The 19,709-nt window shown below is 36.3% G+C and overlaps 1 protein-coding gene across 3 annotated transcripts in view; it reads right to left on the bottom strand.

The window, feature by feature from the left end:
- The window catches only part of LOC136024717 (lactosylceramide 4-alpha-galactosyltransferase-like), a 96,634-nt gene that overhangs the window by 31,634 nt on the left and 45,291 nt on the right, over window positions 1–19,709 (bottom strand). The window contains exon 1 of one of the 3 annotated variants that reach the window (XM_065700134.1): window positions 7,223–7,307. The exons of the other annotated variants lie outside the window; for them this stretch is intronic. The gene's annotated coding sequence lies outside the window, so the exon portion shown is untranslated. Of the gene's footprint in view, window positions 1–7,222; window positions 7,308–19,709 lie in introns of those variants that run through there. 3 annotated transcript variants of the gene reach the window in all.

Genomic DNA, 19,709 nt, shown 5'->3' with positions numbered 1-19,709 from the left:
TTTTCTCTTTGCGTTTGAATCCTCTTAGTTCAAAATTCAAGATCTGTGTTTTGGAGTGATCAGAAGAAATTTTTTGTCCTTTTTCAGGTCTGATGTAAGGGTGACTATGCCTTCGAACAAAACGATTAGGTTTTAATATATCAGGTCCCTCTTGGCCTGGGGACGGCAATAAATTTAAAATTGATCATCGAAAAAAAGTCAGAGTTACAGATCAAAGAAAAACAAGGTATGGGATCATTTTCAGGCCTCTTAAGACTCTTCCCCTTCACGAACAGATGTATTAAGCCTTCTTAGTGCATAAAACACTCCTTAGCAAATTCAAAATAATCAAAGGAAAGTCTTTAGACAAAATAGAGTAGACTCAACAAACCTACTAACAAAATAGTCCATAATAGACCTTTTTAGTAGATTAAATAGAAAACGCAGGTTTTTTTAACTTCAAATAAGGAGTGACATTAAAACTTAAAACGAACAGAAATTATTCCGTATATGAAAAGGAATGTCCCCTCCTCAGCACCTCACTCTTTACGTATAAGTTCGAATCATTATCACAACTCTACTTTTAAAACAAGTAAAAAAACACTGGATAGGTACGATCACCACTGGGAAAAAAACGACAAACAAACAAACAAAGACTCGCGCATCCGTGATCTGTCTTCTGGCAAAAAATATATATAAAATTCCACGTATTTGTAGATAGGAACCTGAAAGTTCTAAAGTAGGGCTCTCTGATACGTTGAATCTGATGGTGTGATTCTCTTTAAGATCTTATCACTTCTAGGGGGTATTTCCCCCTATTTTCTAAAATAAGATAAATTTTCTCAAGCTCTTAACTTTTGATGGGTACGACTAAACTTGATGAAAATTATATATTTAAAATCAGCATTAAAATGCAATTTTTTTATATAACTAATGGTATCAAAATTTTGTTCATTAGAGTTTCGGTTACTATTCAGCCGGGTCGCTCCTTATTACAGTTCGTTACCACGAACTGTATGACTATTTACTGTATAATCAGACAAAAACATTGTCTTTATAGTATTAAATAAGAAAAAACATGTTTCTTCAACTGAGAGTAAGTAGCATCCTTAAAGCTTAAAACGAACAGAAATTTTCACGTATAAGGGGGTTTCTCCCTCCTAAGTACCACGTCTTTTACGTTAAAGTTTGAATTTCTATTCTAATTATTTAAGAATGACTTCTTATACACAAAGACTGTTTAAGTGGAATTACAAGGTTTGAAAAAATTGAAAAAAAAACTTTAGCTTAAAGAGTACTAAGAAGGGGGCAACCACTCATATACGTGATAATTTCTGTTCGTTTTCATTTTTTGCCTTCCCCTATGAAAATTCCCTTCCCCCGTGAAAAATTTTTCCATGGAAAGATCATCTAACGTAACCTTCCCTCCTCCTCCAGGAAAATCCCCCTGAAAACGTCTATATACTTCCAAATACCGATACTATACAATACAGAGGGCAAAGTTCATAGCTTGCAGCCCTTCCCCCGGGTATTGCGGGAGAGTTTGATCGTCCTCAAAGACATAATTATTTGACTTTTTGACTATGCTGAAAAATGGCTATCCTTCTTCCGGCAAAATTTAAAAATTCCACATTTTTGCACATAGCAGCTTAAAAGCTTTACAGTACGGTTATCTGGTATGCTAAATCTGATGGCGTAATTTTCATTAAGATTTCTTGATGTTTAGGGGGAGGGTATTACCCTCTTTTTCAAAAATTTTTCAAGTTTTCTCAGGCTCGTAACTTTTAATGGGTGCCTTTAAATTTTATGAATTTTACATATCTTGAGTAAACATCAAGATTCAATTCTTTTGATACATCTATTTTTATCTAGACTCTGTTTCTTACAGTTTCAGTTACTATTGAGCCACATCGCTCTTTGCTTACAGTTAGTTACTACGAACTGTTTGATAGCCTCAGGTAACTTTCATAAATCTTCAGAATACTGTTTTAAAGCCAGATTCAAACGATAAAGCCCAGTATTGTACTGAAAAAAATAACTCACAGTCAGATTCGAAGACATACAGTATAATCAAAACTACAGCTGATAATTAAGTAAATAGCGCAATATGTTATTAAGGCAATTATCATGGCTTTAGGGATAGCTGGAAACTAATTAAGAATTAAAAAGGAAAAACAGGTGTATTGATAAGTGAAATTTGGCTGAAAAGACTACGCGAATGGAATAAAAGGATGTCGGATAGAATTTATATAATAAATCAACTTAAAAACAATAAAACAAACTAGATAAACACTAATTTATAAAAAAATAAGCAAAGCAAAGCGAAACAACACGAAAACAAAACACGGTAAACACACTGAAACATGGTGCAGTTAGAAATACCGATTTCTGAAAATTGAAAATTTAATTTTTAATTTTTTTTTTTTTTAAAGGAAAAACAGGTGTATTGATAAGTGAAATTTGGCTGAAAAGACTACGTGAATGGAATAAAGGGATGTCGGATAGAATTTATATAATAAATCAATTTAAAAACAATAAAACAAACTAGATAAACACTAATTTATAAAAAAAATAAGCAAAGCAAAGTGAAACAACACGAAAACAAAACACGGTAAACACACTGAAACATGGTGCAGTTAGACCGATTATCTATATCTTGATAATCGTTTTCTATATCTATAATCTATAAGTATAAGTTTTCTATATCTATAAGATATAAAGTTTTCTATATCTATAAGTAATATCTATAAGTTTTCTATATCTTGATTATTCCATTTGGGAAGAGTAAGAGTGTTGAAAAAAGGATCGAATAACATATTTCTAAATTTTCTGTTTCAAATCTTGATGCTACTAACTAATTCTCAGACCACACTGGCTAATCATGACAAAACGATAAAAAACCGTAAAGAAGAGAGAAACAGGGATAAAAACAGTCAGTAAAAAAACGTGGATTATAATGCCAAGACCTCCGCTTGATCGTCCTCAGTGTAGAATAAAAAAAAATAACTACCGATGAAAATCTGAAGATAATAAAAAAACACAAAAACTAAAATAGGAAGACCATCTCAAAGTAACGGTTGGTGAAAGGGTAATAAAATAAAAATACAATACTGAATGTCAATTCAATCTTTCAATTCATGCAGAGCATTTTTTAAAGCCGAGCACGTCCCAGGTAAAATATTATCACAGGTTCTGTTAGGTTGAAAAATATCATTTTTTTGATTTATCTCAAAACGATCAGATATTACAACTTCATTATAAATGGAGCTTATATAGGTGTCTCTGTTGAGGGCTATCTTTTATTGAATGTGCATTTTTTTATTTCAACTGCCTCCCTGCAAGCTTGCACGAGACCTTTAACGGGGGCAATAATTGAGGTGTTATCAAATAAAATGAAATGGTGTGTTTTGTCACAGGCATGTTGAGCCAAGGCGGAATCAAAAGTCTCTAGCCTTTGGCGTAGCCCCATAGCTTAGTCAATTGAGGACCTGTGTTTCGATAACCTCTCACCCAATTGTTGTTGGGTTCTTCCGTCATAGAAAAACACACAAGAACAGGGAACTCTTTAAAACCTCTCCCCAAAATGGGACTGGTTTAATCTTTGCCGCTGTTGAAAAAGCTCTGCGTTTTATTAGAATTTTTAAAGGTGACATTAAGGTTAAGTTTTTTTTAGAATTCTTCTCAGATTATGACTCAATTTGGGAATATAGGGTAAAAGACTAACTTTCTTATCGCCCACCAAAGGGATGATATCTGTTGGGGGCTGTGGAGTTGATATATTCTTTTCTGTCTTTTTTTTGTCTTTTTTCCATGGTGGATTCCAATAATTTTATTGGTTAGCCATTGCAAAACAAAATGTCCTTCAGATAACTCAGTTCTAGGACTATACGAGTTTCTGAGAATATTCTTATTACAATTCAACCAAAGACATAACTACTCTTCTTTTTATACAATGGAAGTGGTTGGAAGAGTTGGAAGGAGAGTGGTTGGAAGATACCTATCATTATGTGTAGGTTTTCTATGAATCGAATATTCAAGGCTGAGAGACTTAATAACGATTAAGACGTCTAGAAAAGATATTTTATAATCATTTATTAGTTCATCTATGATTAACGTCTAGTTCTTCGGTACATTTTTTTGTTGCACTTGGTATTTAAAAAGTGACATATAGCGACCGCAATTTCTGTCGGTCTGTCTGTCGGTCCCGGTTTTGCTAGTTTGGGCACTTCCAGATAAGCTAGAACGACGAAATTTGGCAAGCATATCAGGGACCATACCATATTAAATTGGAAATAGTTGTTTCCCCAATTTTACCATATAGGGGGAGTGTGGGGACGGTTAATTCGGAAAAATTAGAGAGAATGAGGTATTTTTAACTTACGTACGGGTGATCAGATCTTCATGAAACTTCATATTTAGAAGAAAATCGTGTCTCAGAGCTCTTATTTTAAGTCCCGAACGGATACGGCGATATTGGGGGAAGTTGGAGGGGGGAACCGGAAATCTTGGAAAACGCTTAGAATGTAGAGATCGGGATGAAACTTGGTGGAAAGAATAAGCACAAGTCCTAGATACGCTACTGAAACAACCGTATAGGACCCGCTCTCTTTGGGGGGTTTGGAGGGGGGTTAATTCTGAAAAACTAGAAAAAATGAAAAATTCTTAACTTACAGACGGGGGATCGGATTTTAATGAAATTTGTTATTTAGAAGGACCTCATGTCTTCGAGCTTTCATTTTAAATCCCAACCAGATCCGTTGACTTTGGGGGAAGGTAGGAATGGGAACCAGAAATCTTGGAAAACGCTTAGAGTTGAGAGATCGGGATGAAACTTGGTGGGAAGAATTAGCACAGAGTCCTATATACGTGATTGACATAACCGGACCGGATCCACTTTCTTTGGGGAGTTGGAAGGGGAGGGGGGTTAATTGGTAAAAATTAGAAAAAATGAGATATTTTTAACTTACGAACGTGTTATCGGATCTTAACAAAATTTGATATTTAGAAAAAGTTATAGATACGTGATTGACATAAGCGGACCGTATCCGATCTCTTTGAGGGAACTGGGGGGAATTTCTAGTGCTTTGGCTAGTTCCGTGCTTCTTGACATGCTAGGACGGTGAAATCGATAACTCTAGTACCAAGTCTAATTTTAGGTTCCGACCTCGTCACAAGTGCCATATTAGCTCTTGGCTCTTGTTATCGTTTTACACTGCTAGCAGTGTACCCAGGGGGTTAGGAAATTTGACCCTCCCCCAAAAATTTTTTCGTACAACTCGCAAAAGATTAACAAAAGTGCTTATAAACAACTTTTTCATGCGCTTTTTAAAAAACTGCCCCCCCCCCCAAAAAAAAAAAAAATTACTGTCACCCCTGAAAAAGTATGGCTACGGCCCTGACTGCTAGAAAAAAGGAACACACCAAAAACCCGGTAAATGTTCTGAACAACTCACTAATCAGACACATATGACATTGACGGAAATAAGCTTTACTAAGACAACTCCCCTCCATAGTATGCAAATAAATGCCCTGAATTATATATATGCAGTACATTTTTCATTTTTTTGATAAACTTTTTAATCAATATGGAGAAAAAAAGTTACCTCTGGAGAATTTCGGACATATATGCAGCTCCAAATATATATTTGCCCATATGGGAGCGTGGGGGTAGGTAAAGTTTCCGAAGCAAATGAATATCCTATTGGAATCAGAATAAAATTTTGATGCATCACTTTCAGCGTCCCTCTAAGCACTCAAATGAAACTTAGACCAATAACGATTAGTATATCTGAAAAGTTTCTGAACTCGCCAAAGCACTGGGAATCCCCCCCAACTCCACCAAAGAGAGCGGATCTTGTCCGGTTATTTCAGTCACCTGCCTTGGACTTGTGCTTATTCTTTCCACCAAGTTTCATCCTGATCTCTCTGCTTTACGCGTTTTCCAAGGTTTCCGGTCCCTTCCCCCCTAATGACACTGGATCCGGTCGGGATTTTAAATAAGAGATATGCGTTTCGAGGTCCTTCTAAATATGAAATTTCATTAAAATACAATCATCCTTTCGTAATTTAAAAATGCCTCTTTTTTTTCTTAGAATCAAACCTCCCACCCACACCCCTCGAACTCCCCCAAAGAGAGAAGATCCGTTCTGGTTATGTCAATCCGTATCTAGGACTTGTGCTTATTTTTCCCAGAAAGTTTCATCCCCATCCCTCCACTCTAAGCATTTTCCAAGATTTTGGGTTTCGCCCCCCCCCCTAACTTCCCCTTCGACGGATCCGGTCAGGATTTAAAGCTATGAGACATGATATCCTTCAGAATATTAAATTTCATTAAGATCTGTAAGTTAAAAATACCTCCTTTTTCTACTTTTTCAGTTTTAACCCACCCCCCAACTCCCCCAAAGAGAGCAGATCCGTTCCGGTTAGGTCAATCACGTATCTAGGACTTGTGCGTATTTTCCCACCAAGTTTCAACCCGATCCCTCCACTCTAAGCGTTTTCCAAGATTTTAGGTTCCCTCCCTCAATTCCCCCCAATCTCACCGGATCCAGTCGGGATTTAAAATAAGAGCTCTGAGATACAATATCCTTCCAAACTTCAAATTTCATTAAGATCCGATCACTCCTTCGTAAGTTAAAAATACCTCATTTTTTTCTAATTTTTCAGAATTAACCTTCCCCTCCCAACTCCTCCAAACAGAGCAGATACGTTCCGGTTATGTCAATAAAGTATATATCACTTCTGCTTATTTTTCCCACCAAGTTACATCCCGGTACCTCCACCCTAAGCGTTTTCCAAGATTTTAGGTTCCCCCCTATAACTCCCCCTAATGTCACCGGATCTGGTCAGAATTTAAAGTAAGAGCTCTGAGGCACGATATCCTTCCAAACATCAAATTTCACTAAGATTTCATCACCCATTCTTAAGTTAAAAATACCTCATTTTTTCTATTTTTCCCGAATTAGCCGGCCCCCACTCCCCCTCTCCCAGATCGTCAAATCGGGAAAACGACTATCTCTAATTTAACATGGTCTGGTCCCAGATACACCTGCCAAATTTCATCGTCCTAGCTTACCTGGAAGTGCCTAAAGTAGCAAAACCGGGCAGACCAACAGACCGACAGAATTTGCGATCGCTATATTTGGCTTGGTTAATACCAAGTGCCATAAAAAAAAACAAGAGTGGCATATAATCCATATAAACAATAAATGTAATCAATGCAGTATATACAATAAAAGCTTACGTTATTATTACAAAAGTTTACAAATAATGAGATATAGAGTCCATGATATGGAACCATGTGCTTAATCCTGAAGAAGCGAAACACGACTGTTAAATAATACCTGGAATTTTATCGAGATAATTTGAGACCGTATTTAACAATAAACGACAAAGAGAGATAAAACTCAATGAAAAGACCCTATTGTTTTTTGTCATGGCTGGCCAGTTCGGCTAAAGAACTTTATACAGTATTTGACGTACGAAATGAAAAAAAAAATGGGTCACTGGCTCTAACGAGAATGATTTAAAACAAAAACCAAGACTGGCATATATTTCTTGTAAACAATAAATATAATAAATGAAGCATAAATAATAAAAGCCAGCGCGATTATTACAGAAGTTTACAAATTATAAGATATAAAATCCATGATATAGGATAATGTGCTCAATCCTGCAGAAACCAAGTACGATTGTTAAACATTACCTGAATTTTTATGGAGATAATTTGAGATCATAACTAACATAAATAGTAAAGAAAAATGGGTCAGTGGATCTAACGAGAACGATTTAAAGTAAAAAAAAGAGTGGGATATATTCCTTATAAACAATAAATATAATCAATGAAGTATAAATAGTAAAAGCTTATGTAATTATTACAAAAGTTCACATATGATAAGATGTAAATGAAGGTCTCATGTTTGATTGCATTTATATAGATTTTTCTAAGGCGTTCGAAAAAATTTCTATTCCGCTTTTACTTCAAAAGTGTGAGGTATATAACCTGGGTGCCAGAAGGTTGAATTGGATTGGTGATTATCTAACAGGCAGGACGCAGAAAGTGATTGTATATGATCCTTTGTCCTCTGCTGAGATAGTTTTAAGTGGCGTTCCACAAGGTAGTTGCCTTGGTCCAGTACTTTTCTGCCTTTTCATTAGTGACTTGCCTCTTGTTGTCTACCATTCCACAGTTAAAATGTTCGCAGATTATGTAAAACTTTACCGCTCCTTGACAAATTCAGATGAAGCTTCGTTACTTCAAAAAACTTGGATGCAGTGCAGAATTAGTGTAATGTTAACTCCATGTTTGTCAACGAAAATAAGTGTTGAGTCGTCCATTAATTCAGCAAAGTAGAACAAAGTTACCAATATCATCTTGTTGAACATTCAATTTTACCTGTTGAATATGTCCGTGACCTTGGTGTTCATCTTGATTCTAGTCTTAGGTTTGACAGGCATGTCTCTGAAGCAACTCGTAAAGCAAACTATCAGCTATTATGTCTTAGACGGAATTTCCGTAAGTTTAACCTCCGTTCATTCATTGCGATTTATAAATCAACAGTTCGACCTATACTCGAATACAATTCGTCAGTCCCTGTATGAAACACTTTCAAACAAGTTTGACACTTTCTCTCAACTCTGCTTTTTAAAACAGTAAAAAACTTTAGCGTAAAGAGCGGGGCGTTGAGGAGGGTCCAGCCCCTTTCATATACGAAGTAATTTCTATTCGTTTTAAGTTTTAATGTCGCTACTTACTTTCAGTTAAAAAACTTGTTGTTTTGTTTATTTTCTGAACGTTTTTGAATTAATGTATGTTTTGATTTTGGCTCTCCACAGATGAATAATTAAAACGAAATTTGCATATTTATTTTTTTTAGCTAAATGGCTTTCTCATAGTGTGTATCGAATGATTTGGGAAAAAAGGAGTGGCGGAGGAGGCCTAGTTACCCCTCCCCCCAGTTTTTTGGTTACTTAAAAAGGCAACTAGAACATTTGATTTTTTACAAAGGTTTATATTAGTAAAAGATATACGTAACTTACGAATTAGCTTACGTAACGAAATTTTGTATTCGTATGTTTTTATTACGTATATGAGGGAGTTTACCCCGTCAGCAGTACCTCGCTGTTTACAACAAAGCTTAAGTTTTGTCCCAATTCCTTAAGAATGACCCCTGAATCACAAAGGCCGTAGAATAAATAGTTAAAATTATTGAAAATACTTTAGCATAAAGAGTGAGGTATTGAGGAGGGGACGAATCCCCTCATATGCGTAGGAATTTTTGTTCGTTTTAATGCTGCTCCTTACTTTCAGATGAAAAAACTTTTTCATATTTATTTTTTTATTGTTTTTTTTTAAATAATGCTAGAAAATCCTGCGCTCCCTTCATGGAATTTTTCTTCCCCCGTGACAAATTACTCCATAGAAAGTTCCCCCAACATATCCCCCTCTTCGCAACAACTCCTCCCCAACCAAAAATAAATCCCTCTGAAAACGTCTGTACCCTTCCCAATGACCATTACTATTATGTAAGCACAGGTTAAAGTTTATAACTTGTAGCCCCTCCCACTGGGACTGTGGGGGAGCAAGTCGTCCTCAAAGACATAGTTATAAGGTTTTTCGACTATGCTGAATAAAATGGCTATCTCAGAATTTTGATCCGATGACTTTGGGAAAATGATTAGCGCGGGAGGGGGCCTAGGTACCCTCCAATTTTTTTGGTCACTTAAAAAGCGCACTAGAACTTTTCATTTCCGTTAGAATGAGCCCTCTTGCAACATTCTAGGAACGCTAGGTCGATACAATCACCCCTGGAAAAAAAAACAAAAAAAAAAACAAACAAATAAACACGCATCCGTGATCTGCCTTCTGGCAAAAAATACAAAATTCCACATTTTTGTAGATACGAGCTTGAAACTTCTACAGTATGGCTCTCTGATACGCTGAATCCGATGGTGGGAAAAAATTAGCGTGGGAGGTGGCCTAGGTGCCCTCCGATTTTTGGTCACTTAAAAAGGGCACCAGAACTTTTAATTTCGGTTCGAATGAGCCCTCTTACAAAATTCTCGGACCACTGGGTCGATATGATCACCGCTGGGGGAAAAAACAGATAAACACGCATCTGTGTTTGCTTTCTGGCAAAAAATACAAAATTCCACATTTTTGTAGATAGGAGCTCGGGACAGTAAGTTTCTCTGGTACGCTGAATCTGATGGTGTAATTTTCGTTAAGATTCTATGATTTTTAGGGAGTGTTTCCCCTTATTTTGTAAAATAAGGCAAATTTTATCAGGCTCGTAACTTTGGATGGGTAAGACTAAACTTGGTTATATATTTAAAATCAGCTTTAAAATGCGATTCTTTTGATATAGTAATTGCTAACAAAATTCCGTTTTTTTAGAATTTTGATTACTATTGAGCCGGGTCGCTCCTTACTACAGTTCGTTATCGCGAACTGTTTGAGTTTTTCAACCCTCGCTCTCTCTTTTTTAATCATTGGATACCATACTGACGAATTGTATTCGAGTATAGGTCGAACTGTCGATTTATAAATGGCAATGAATGAACGGAGATTAAGCTTACAAAAATTCCGTCTAAGACATAATAGCTGATAGTTTGCCTTTCGAGTTACTTCAGAGACATGCCTGTCAAAACTAAGACTAGAATCAAAATGAACACCAAGGTCACGGATATTTTCAACAGGTAAAATTGAATGTTCAACAAGATGATATTGGTAACTTTGTTCTACTTTGCTGAATTAATGGACGACTTAATTCACCAATTTCCCAATTCTGCACTGCATCCAAGTTTTTGAAGTAACGAAACTTCATCTGAATTTGTCAAGGAGCGGTAAAGTTTTACATAATCTGCGAACATTTTAACTGTGGAATGGTAGACAACAAGAGGCAAGTCATTAATGAAAAGGCAGAAAAGTACTGGACCAAGGCAACTACCTTGTGGAACGCCACTTAAAACCATCTCAGCAGAGGACAAAGCATCATATAAAATCATTTTCTGCGTCCTGCCTGTTAGATAATCACCAATCCAATTCAACCTTCTGGCACCAAGGTTATATACCTTACACTTTTGAAGTAAAAGCGGAATAGAAATTTTATCGAACGCCTTAGAAAAATCTATATAAATGCAATCAAACATGAGACCTTCATTTATATCTTATGATATGTGAACTTTTGTAATAATTACGTAAGCTTTTACTATTTATACTTCATTGATTATATTTATTGTTTATAAGAAATATATACCACTCTTTTTTTTTTTACTTTAAATCATTCTCGTTAGAGCCACTGACCCATGTTTCTTCACTATTTAGGTTAATTATGGTCTCAAATTATCTCCATAAAAATTCAGGTAATGTTTAACAGTCGTACTTGGTTTCTGCAGGATTAAGCACATTATCCCATATCATTGATTTTATATTTTATGATTTGTAAACTTTTGTAACAATTGCGTAGGCTTTTATTATTTATGCTTCATTTATTACATGTATTGTTTACAAGAAATATATGCCAGTCTTTTTTTTTATTTTTTTATTTTAAATCGACCATATCGACCATTCCCTGTGTCGCCGTCGTCATTTATATATCCCCCTGTGACCCCGGCGTCCCCGTTTTAGTTGTGTCCCTGTGTCCCGGGCGTCATTTATGTCCTGGTGTCCCAGTCTCTGATTTCTCTTTGAGTGTCCCGGGCGTCATTTATATTCCTTGTGTCCCGGTGTCCCGGTCGTCATTTGTGTCCCGGTGTCCCGGTCTGTATATTTTTTAGTTTTTTTTACTTATACTCATTATACTCCCTGTGTCCCGGTGCTTTGTTGATGGCGATTGCTAATCGAACATTCCTTGTGTCCCGGTCGCTTTCTCTTTGAGTGTCCCGGTCGTCATTTATATTCCCTATGTGCCGGTGTCCCGGTCGTCATTTGTGTCCCGATGTCCCGGTCTGTAATTTCGTCAGTCGGAAACATGACGTCAGTCGACACACAAACATGACGTCACTCGACAGACACACACACACACAGACAACTTATTTTTATATATATAGATAAATAAAAAACAAGAGTGGCATATAATTCTTATAAACAATAAATATAATCAATAAAGTATAAATAATAAAAGCTCACGTGATTATTACAAAAGTAATGATACAAAAGTTTATGATATTGGATCAGGATCATATGCTTAATCCCAAAGAAACCAAATATGACTGTTAAACATTACCTGAGATAAAACGAATGAAAGAAAAAATGGTACTTGTGTATTATTCAGAACACACTCAATAAATGAAGTTAGGTTCTTTCGTGAAACAATCTACGATTCGAAAATCCGGTTCATAGCCACAAAGATAGAATTCAATTTAGTTTGCTACGCATAGTGATAGAAGATAGTTTATGAACATTGATAGAAAATAGTGTCTGAACATGGATTTTGAAATGAAGATTTGGGGTTTGCCAAATACTGAAAAAGAGGCAATTATATTTTTCCACGATAAGATGTTGTTGCCGACAACAAAACAGTGCGTCAATGGACGCAATATGACTTTATACTCTTACGAGAACGAGCATTTACAGTCATACTTAGTAGAGTACATGTGGCGGATGGCAGTAAAGGTAGAAGGAAGATCTCTCTTTAACGCGATTCTTAACGACATTTCTGCGTTCTGGGTACGTAATTCAAAGTTGTAATTTTACAATTTCCGTAATAAAGTATTTTATTTTCATCATATTTTGTTTTGTTTCATTAGCTTTATCAAAAGTTTGTGATATATATTTCCACATTAGGAGGTGGGGGTGGGGTGCATTATATCAAATACGTAACTTAACCTAACCAGCTCTATATATAAAATATTTAATTAAAATGTACCTGCATCGCAGTTTGTTTCATGAAAGAACCTAACTTAACTTATTGAGTGTGTTCTGAAAAATACACAAGTACTGGAAAAATTCTGAGGTATAAATGAGATACTTCATACTCATATTTGCTGATTTAAGTGTCGAAATTTCTGAATTATGTGTGTTTATTCCTCAGTTTTAACCTAAAACCTGTGCTAAATAAGGAGAAAGTTGGAATGACTAGAAAATATTTTGAAAAGCAATTATCGACACTAATTTGGCAGATTTATTGTACAAATGGGAAATACTGCTCTAATCTTCACTCTGTGTGGCCAGTCATCCAGATTACTCTTGACAGTTGAATGTTGCTCAACTCAACAAATTAAGAAAAGAGGGTACCCGGTATTACATCAGCAGTCCTGTCTTGGCAGAGTCTTGCATAACTTTGGCGTTATCTACAAGTGTGACTACACTATCAAACAGTTCGTGGTAACGAACTGTAATAAGGAGCGACCCGGCTCAATAGTAACCAAAACTCTAAAAAATTTAATTTTTATATCAATAGTTACATCAAAAGAATCGCATTTTAATACTGATTTTAAATATATAAGTTTTATCAAGTTTAGTCTTACCCGTCAAAAGTTACGAGCCTGAGAAAATTGTCATTATTTAAGAAAATAGGGGGAACATCCCCAAAAAGTCATAGAATCTTAACGAAAATGACACCATCAGATTCAGCGTATCAGAGAACCCAACTGTAGAAGTTTCAAGCTCCTATCTACAAAAATGTGGAATTTTGTATTTTTTGCCAGAAGACAAATCACGGGTGCATGTTTATTTGTTTGTTTTTTGTTTTTCCCCAGGGGTCATCGTATCGACCAAGTGGTCCTGGGATGTCGCAAGAGGGCTCATTCTAACGGAAATGAAAAGTTCTAGTGCCCCTTTTAAGTGACCAAAAAAATTGGAAGGCATCTAGGCCCCCTCCCACGCTAATTTTTTCCCCAAAGTCAACAAATCAAAATTTTGAGATAGCCATTTTGTTCAGCATAGTCGAAAACAATAGTAACTATGTCTTTGGGGATGACTTACTCCCCCACAATCCCTGGGGGAGGGGCTGCAAGTTACAAACTTTGACCAGTGTTTACATATAGTAATGGTTATTTGGAAGTGTACAGACGTTTTCAGGGGGGATTTTATTTTGTTTGGGGGTGGGGCTGAGGGGAGGGGGCTATGTTGGAGGATCTTTCCTTGGAGGAATCTGTCATGGGGGAAGAAAAATTCAATAAATGGGGCGCAGGATTTTCTAGCATTACTATAAGAAAACAATGAAAAATAAACATGAAAACGTTTTTTTCAAATGAAAGGAAGGAGTATCATTGAAACTTAAAACGAACAGAGATTATTACGCATATGGGGAGGTTCTAAAAATACTTTAGCATAAAGAGCGAGGTATTTAGGGGGAGATAAATACCTCGCTCTTTATGCTAAAGTATTTTTAATAATTTCAACTATTTATTCTACGGCCTTTCTGATTCAGGGGTCATTCTTAAAGAATTGGGAGAAAACTTACGATTTAATGTAAAGAGCGAGGTATTAACAAGGGTACAAACCCCCTCGTATACATAATAAAAATATAAAATCATGAAAGTTTGTTACGTAAGTTAATTCTTAAGTTACGTATATTTTTTACTAATAAAAACATTCGTTAAAAATTAAAAGTTCTAGTTGACTTTTTAAGTAACCGAAAAATTGGAGGGCAACTAGACCTCCTTCTCCACCCCTTATTTCTCAAAATCGTCTGATCAAAACTAAGAAAAAGCCATTTAGCCGAAAAAAGAATTAATCTACAAATTTCATTTTAATAATTTATGTGCGGAGAGCCAAAACCAAACATGCATTAACTCAAAAACGTTCAGAAATTCAATAAAAAAAACTAATTTTTTTAGCTGAAAGCAAGGAGCGACATTAAAACTTAAAACGAACAGAAATTACTCCGTATATGAAATGGGTTGTCCCCTCCGCAATCCCTCGCTCTTTACGCTAAAGTTTGACTCTTTGCCACAATTCTACTTTTTAAAACAATTAAAAGCTTTAGCGTATCACTCATTGATTCACTCACTTGATCATAAATTGAAGTTTCTGGTGTCGTTTTGGAAAATCAATACGCGGCTGGAGGCCTATGAGCCCATTCTTTTGCCCCTTTTATCCACCAGGCACCTAGTGTCCCCCCATTCAGATCAAATTTACAGATAGCTGTGTTGCTGAGAAAAGTCAAAAGGTGCTATAAATTGAAACAAGGGTATAATATGACCCTTGTAGCCCCAGGTGCAAGAATCCCAAGTCATGGGATTTGGTCATTGAGCTTGGATAGATTTTATCAGACACAATGCTCTTGTGTTGCTCTTGTAATGAACTGTGTGCCCTAAATGTATTAGTTTTCCAACCACAGGGTTTGGAAGCAGGGGCGTAGCCCCAGCATTTCTATTTGGAAGGGGGACGAGAGGGGTTCACATCTGGAGACTCAAGGGGGATGGTATATATAATAGTTTTTCTCCAAATTATTGGGGGCAACTGCCCCTCCCCAACGACGCCACTTTGTGGAAGAGGTATTCAGAAACACTTGGTAGGAGCTTATTTGACTGGAAATAAGAAGTTTCAGTGCCCTTTTGAATAGTAAAAAGCAGTTGGAAGAAAACCACTACCCCTCCTATGCTATTTCTTCTACCCAATCCGTGTATCGTCTACGACATTAAGTCAAAACTTTGATATAGCCATTTTTCCTGGAATATTTGAAAGGTTCAACAAAAATACCTAGGATGACATGATTCCCACAACTCTTTGGGAGAAGGCCAAAAAGAAAGAAATTTGTTTCCAAATGGTTCCGTCACTACATGACTACCTTAGCAAACTCTAAGGACTAAGATATTAGTGCAACAATTATTTAGTATCCTCAAGCTAAAACTATAGTCCACACGCATGCAAAAACTAGGCAGTTATTTTAATTGCTATCTGAAGAGCGTCATTATTTTATTTGTCATCAGACGTATTTTCATTGTCTTTTCTGCAATTGAAGAAATGACATCGTCTCGTCTGTCATCGGAGAAATTGTCATTGCTTTCTTTCAATTAAATTCAATTCAAATTACTTAAAAAACGGGCAGCGGACACGCCGAATATTCGCTTAGTCGTCAAAACATATATAAATAAATATATATATATACATATATATATATATATATATATATATATATATATATATATATATATATATTATATATATATACAATCTATAGTCAACACTTATCAAATAATTTAAAATAATTCTAATCATCCACTTTAAATCAATGCACAATAACTGACTAGTCAAAATATAATAAAATATAACTAACGAACTAAAGCAGCTGACAAGTCAAAGATGCGTTTTAGTTGTCAAAACATAATTACCTATACAATCAATAGTCAACACTTATGAGATAATTTGAAATAAATCCAATCGTCCGCATAAAATTAGTACACAGTAACTGACGAATCCAAATATAATATAACTAACAAACTAAAGCTGTAGCTATTCTTGTTTACTAGCAGTAACATTAAAATACTTTACAAATGAGAGAACAAAGCTTTTCAAATATCTGTTTTGAGACACATTCATTGGCTGTATACGAGATAAAGCTTCTGCCACTGCCCTTGCGGGTCTTTCTCGATGTGCTTTGAAATAAGGGGGCAGTACCCCTGTACGAAAAGCAAGCGATAGTTTTTGTCGACGGCTAGCAAGGGAATCTAGGCCAAAATTTTAAAGGAGGGCACAGTATGGGACTTTGGGTGCTTTTGAAATTGTCAACAATGCCCGAAATTGAACTCTCTCGATTACGTCTGACTGCTCCTGCTTTAGGCCGGCCGTAATGCCTAACAGGGGAACAGTATTCAAGGCAAGACCATATAAAAGGTGTATAAACTCGCAAAAGGGGATCTGAAGGAATTATGTGTCGAGACAGCAGATCCAGGTAGCTAATACCTGCATTAGCTCTCCGGAGCATAATTTCCGTCTGTTTCTCCCACTTTAAATCAGCGGTGAGGTACACCCCAAGCAGTTCAAGTTCAGTTGCACGGATGGAAGGAGGAAGGGGAGGGTAAAATTTTGGGTTACTTTTAAGAAACAAGAAAGTCAGTACAACAGACTTCTGGATATTAACAGTCATCCTGTCAGCAGCTTCTTCATCCAATATTGGGTGCTAGAGGAAGAACGCCTTGACCAGGAAAATGTAAATGGTCTATAATAAACAAAAATATTTTTTATCTTGCTTTTGCGTATAATATAACCTCTATTATTTTTTGTATGGCACTTGATATCTATCAAAAGACATATAGCGATTGCAAATTCTGTCGGCCTATCGGTCTGTTTGTAGGTCTGTCCCGGTTTGCTAGTTTGGGCACTTCCAGATAAGCTATGACAATGAAATTTGGCAGGCGTATCAGGAACCAGACTAAATTAAGATATAAATAGTCGTTTCTCCTATTCCACCATCTGGGGGGGGAGTGGGAGGACGGTTATTTTGAAAAATCAGAAAAAATAAGTATTTTTAACTTACGAACGGGACATCAGATATTAATGAAATTTTATATTTAGAAGCATAAAGTGTCTCACAGCTCTTATTTTAAGTTCCAACCGGATCTGGTGACAATGGGGGGAGTTGGAGAAGAAACCTAAAATCTAGGTAAACGCTTAGAGTGGAGGGATCGGGATGAAACTTGGTGGGGAAAATAAGCACAAGTCCTAGGTACGTGATTGATATAACCGGAACGGATTCGCTCTTTTTGGGGGAGTTTGGGGGACCTAATTCGGTAATTCGGAAAAATTTGAAAAAAAATGAGTTGTTTTTAACCTACGAACGGGAGAATGGATCCTAATGAAATTTGATACTTTGAAGGACCTCTTGTCTTACAACTGTTATTATAAATCATGACCGGATCTGGTGACATTGGGGGAGAAGGAGGAGGGAACTGGAAAGCTTGGAAAACGCTTAGAGTGGAGAGATTGTGATGATACTTGGTACGAAGAATAAGCACAATTCTTAGATACGTGATTGAATTAACCAGACTAGTATGGCTCTCTGTGAGGATGTTCAGAGGAGTTCTCTGTGAGGGAGTTCAGGGGGTGGGGTTAATTCGGAAAAATTAGAAAAAAATGAGGTATTTGCAACTTACGAACGCGTGATCAGATCTTAATGAAATTTGATATTCAGAAGGAAGTCATGTCTCAGATCTCTTATTTTAAATCTCAAGCAGATTTGATGATACTTGTGTAGTTGGAGGGGGAAACCGGAAATCTTGGACAACGCTTAGAGTGGGAAATCGGGACGAAACTTGGTGCGTAGAATTAGCAAATGTCGTAGATACGTGATTGATGTAACCCGACTGGATCCCCTTTCCTTGGGGGAGTTAGGGGGTCCAGTGCTTTGACAGAGTTCGGTTCTTCTGGACGTGCTAGTACGATGGAAATTGGTAGTCGTATCAGGGACCTGAACAAATTGGCTTGATAAAGTGGTTTCTCCCAATTAGACCATCTGGGGAACTTAGGGGAGAGGAAAAATTAGAAAAAATGAGGTATTTTAACTTAGGAGTGGGTGATCGGATTTTAATGAATTCTAATATTTAGAAGTACCTCGCGTGTCAGAGCTCTTGTTTTAAATCCCGACCGGCATTAAGCCTCAGATTTTCCTTTTAAATCAGTCTATAGATTCTTAGAATTTTTCTAGAGCTCATGCCATATGAGCTCTTGGCTCTTCCAAATATGACATTTTGTTCCACGTAAAAAAAAAATGACAATTCCCTTGGTGACAAATGAAAATAATATCACTTTTTTATAGTATAAAATCAGTGACCATTTGCCTCATGGCAAATAAAAGCAATAACAGTTTCTTCGATGACAAAAAAAAACGAAAGTGTATCCGATGACAAGAGAGAACAATATCAGTTTTTCCAATGGGAGAATGTACTGATGACACTTTGTCCTATGATAGTCCTGGTAATGACAGAAATCTATGGCAAAAAAAATGATGAACGAATTATTTAATGGAAAACAGTAGGGGCACCGCTCAAGATCTATAACTTTATATCTTTGGGAGAAAAAACGACCAAGAAAAATTGCACAAGAAAAATGCGCAAGAAAAATTGTGCATTTTTGCACAAGAAATTTTTGTGCATTTTTGCACAAGAAAAATTGTGCAAGAAAAACAAAGAATTGCACAAGAAAATGCTGTGTGGAGGCATAAGCTCGCCAAAAGTAAGGCTCCATAAACGGCAAAAAAATTTCATGGTCGGCTTGAAACTATTATCCTTAAGTCCTCGGCCCATGAAGACCCCAGCACAAAAAATGAAATTGAAGAGAGAATTTGGTTCGCTAAAAACAGGGTCAAAAATTAGCTACTGGTCCTAAAGTCGGACAAAGAGCGGTCCAAAATTTTTCTTTTTTTTCCTTTTTTTGGTGGGCTTGAAGCTTTCAAGCGTTATTGATTGAGTTTTTTTTTGGAAGCTTTTGGAAAATGGATCTTTTTTTGGAAGAGTAAGAGTGTTAGGTCCCCAAACAATCTGAAACTTAAAGCCGTAAGTTTCTTGATCATTGGGAACCTAAGATAAAGCAATGTATTGATCAAAATGGGACCAAAAAAAGCCCAAAAGGGCTTTTTTCTCCAAATGCAGATTTGGAAGAACGTAAATAACGACGAAGACCACACTGCCTTTTTATCACAAACACTAAAAACAAGAAGAACAATAGGGAATTTTTCAAGACAGTGGGAATCAATTAGAATGAATATTTCGGCCCCATGTACAAGGACCGTCTTCAGCAATGCAAATAAGAAAAAACAACTTAAAAGAGAATAAAATCAATAAAA

This window comes from Artemia franciscana, chromosome 3, assembly GCF_032884065.1.
Source record: "Artemia franciscana chromosome 3, ASM3288406v1, whole genome shotgun sequence".
NCBI lineage: Eukaryota > Metazoa > Arthropoda > Branchiopoda > Anostraca > Artemiidae > Artemia > Artemia franciscana.
Note: the sequence above shows the minus strand (reverse complement) of the source record. Positions and strands in the feature narration are given on the sequence as shown.